We start from the raw sequence: 3,766 nt of genomic DNA, 5'->3' as shown, positions 1-3,766 counted from the left end.
TGCTGTCAATCTAGTAAGCTTGCCGCCAGAAAATTTCAATCACTTCCAAGAGCTTGTATATTGTAGGGCGTGTATATGCGACAAACTGTACAAGAAATAATTTCCTATACAATTTTTGACTGGTATACAACAAAATACTTGGTGCCATACCGCCTTTAATCTACAATGCGTCATTCACAATTTCACAAAATGCTATTGATGTTTAGGGTTACAAAGTATAATCCGATTTTTCATAATGCAAAATTTAATATCAATCAGTGATTTTATCGCGACTCATCAAATGACTGAAGTCATTCTAAGTAAGTGGCAAGTAAGTAAGTAAGTGCTTAATTTTGACAGTCCCCTATCAAACAGGTAGGTACCTATTCAAACCATCAACTTTTATGGAAATCTCAACCTTTTTAACGTGTCTAAGTTGACGTGCTTGCATGTAGTCATGTTTAAAGAAAACGATAAGGCTTAAATGGCCGAATTTGGAATTACCTAATAAATATCGTCTAATAACTTCCTCTTTCATAACTCTTAAAAATGTCATATTACAACTATTAAAAATGAAAGAAAAACGTTAGCTAATAGTACCTTGGCCATAACTTCGCCGGGCATGTAATATATAAGAGGATCGAAGAAACGGCGCGAACCATTCAAATAGCACCGTAAATTACCTAGCAGTGTTTTGTCACGGGAACAATTGGTCTCACACCTAGCCGCTTTTGATCTTTGCCGACACATAAATCTAGCCACTTTCTTAATGAAAGCCGAGACGTCACTAATCCAACCATCAGTAAGTGACCACTGATTTATCGATTTTGAGCTTGATTACTGAACCTAATAGTAATTAAAGTGTTGTTACGCATTTTGACATGTATAATGTGCGCTCTTAATTTGCAATATAATTGAATTACGTAATGAAAGATGCTTAATTATATGGGAAAAATACGTACCTATTCGGGCGGTTGAACGCTTAAAACGCGATCCTAAATATTAACCGCGTGCGTTTAGTAGGAAATTAATTTTGAAAAAATTAATGAGTATTTTTATTACTGGATTCTTTATTACCAATACGACGAAAATGGAAATTAATTTGAGCGGTTCGTCTAAGGTGAGATTTATTAATCGATTTCAGATGCATAGGAATAAATTTTACTGCGCCTCTCAAGTTCCACTAGGTTTGTTAAATCTGTACACACTGTCTGTCTAATTTCTTCATTTTGAGATGTACGGAGGCAATTTCCTTTCAATCTCACTATTGCGAAGGTACTACATGCATATACATCAGTGGCTTGTTTTATGACTACTCGAAATGTAAGTGTAATAAATTAGTACTAAGAAGTAATAGGAAACAAGTCATTACAGAAGTACAATGCCTTGCTAAAAAAACAACAATTAGGAAGAACACGTGTAATAGTAGTAGGTAATATAAAGCGTTAGGTATACATATACGCTATTTCTCATAAAAAGAACAATTTTATTTAAAAAATGCAGCTTATGTTTACCCTGCATGAATTGCGTCCACCAAAGGGTTTGAGCCTCAGCACTGTATAGTGTGGTCCAATTAAATGGGCAACTTTCTTATTAGCGCAGATAAACGAAAACCGCTTAAGGTACTCGTGGCCTCTTTTTTTATGCTTATTCCATTATCGTTGCCAGAAATAAGCTGCCGTCTTTTGTTTTTTCACCATAGAGAAAACTGAAAAATGGCCGATTCCTTCAATTTAGTTTAACTTCTTTATTTTTGAACCTAGAACAAAATGGCTTTAGTATTATTCAGGCACTTATATGCCGTCAGTCGTTTGTTTCTAGCCCTTTTAGTAACTGCGTTGTAACTCAAAGTTGATTTTTTTTAATGGACCACTTGATTTTTTCGAGACAATGCTTGGCAAAAAGTTAGCGTCGGTCACTAGATTTCGAATAAATGGCACGCTCGGTCGGGTTTTACAATAATTATGTTGTTTTGCAAAGTGTAGGTACTTCCAGGTAGTAATCATTTTATTCTTTATAATACTAACCATCAATCTTTGAATCTTGTTTTCTCTGTTTATGATAATGGCCGTGCTTACTTCAAGTTCATCTCACACTCTTGTAATAAACCTTTCAAATTCATTTCATGTTCCCCTCAAGCTTTTCTTTAAGTTTCGACCAAATCCTTCTCAAGTTCCTCCCAAGTTCCCATCATTTTACTTCCACGTTCATTTCTTAGCTCTCCTTCAATTTCTTCTTAAGTCAATTTCTCATTCAGTCTTTCTAAAGTTGATCCCTTAATCATTGCCAGAGCTGGGCAGAATACTTTCAAAAAGTATATGAATACTAAATAGGAAATACTTTACACAAATCAAAGGTATTTGAATACTAAATACTTTTACGTCCAGCACAAGCGAATACTAGATACAGATGCATTGAAAAGTATTGAAATACTTAAAAAAATAAGTATTCAAATACTTTAGAATGTATTCGAATACTTTCAAAAGTATTCGAATACTTTCAAAGGTATTCGAATACTATAAAAAGTATTCGAATACTTTGAAAAGTATTTCATTATCTTACTTTGAAAAGTATTCGAATACAGTAAAAAGTATTTAAATACTTGTCACTCAAATACATTAAAAATTTAAAATAGTATACTAGATAAAAGGCTTAATACTACTTAAAAAATCAAGTTATACTTTGTATATTTTTGACCATCCGTTTGTCCGTGTGCATGATAACTTGTTTAGAAACGTGCGATCGCTTTGAAAATTGGTACACATGGTTTTAAGGATATAAGAAAGGTCCCTATTGTTTTTAAGTTACGTAGACTATCGAGTTCGGTATTCAGTTGTATCGGATTTTTATATTTGATTTTGTGACAATGGAAACTTTCCCTAAACATTTCTAAATTGTTCTCAAATATTTGAATAACTTAAAAGCACTGCCTTTTTTTGAGGCCGGAAAAAAAATTGTCCGAGATCGATCGGGAAAAAACATTTTCTTATTGAATTTGGCCCGTAGAATCCATAATTTCAAACAGTTTGAAGATTGGGCTACTAGATCAAAAGTTACAGCCCTTTGAATTTTTTTTCGAAATTTGTTTTTTGTCCCTTTGAATTTTTTTTCGAAATTTGTTTTTTGTCCATAACTTTTTATTGAGAGGTCTAATCGAAAACGTACGAATTGTTTTGGATTCTACGCACCAAAATTAATAAGAAAAAGTGTTTTCCCGAGAAATTTTGGTGTAGTCGATTTTTGGAGGTTATATACACTGCCTTTTTCTGAGGCTCGCAAAAAAAATTGTCTCAGATCGACCCGACCCTTTGAATTTTCTTTCGAAATTGGTTTCTAGTCTATAACTTTTGATTGAAAAATCTAATCGAAAAAGTACGAATTGTTTTGGATTCTACGCACCAAAATTAATAAGAAAAAGTGTTTTCCCGAGAAATTTTGTTGTAGTCGATTTTTGGTAAAAAAGGAAGGTTATACACTGCCTTTTTTTGAGGCCCGAGAAAAAATTGTCTCAGATCGACCCGGAAAAAAAATTTTCTTATAGAATGTGGCCTGTAGAATCCATAATTTCAAACAGTTCCAAGATTGGGCTACTAGTTCAAAAGTTACAGCCCTTTGAATTTTCTTTCGAAATTGGTTTCTAGTCTATAACTTTTGATTGAGAAGTCTGATCGAAAAAGTACGAATTGTTTTGGATTATACGCACCAAAATTAATAAGAAAAAATGTTTTCCCGAGAAATTTTGGTGCAGTCGATTTTTGGTAAAAAAGGAAGGTTATACACTGCCTTT

Source organism: Photinus pyralis, unplaced genomic scaffold (assembly GCF_008802855.1).
Source record: "Photinus pyralis isolate 1611_PpyrPB1 unplaced genomic scaffold, Ppyr1.3 Ppyr1.4_LG7, whole genome shotgun sequence".
NCBI classification, from domain to species: domain Eukaryota; kingdom Metazoa; phylum Arthropoda; class Insecta; order Coleoptera; family Lampyridae; genus Photinus; species Photinus pyralis.
This window is presented reverse-complemented; position numbering follows the sequence as displayed.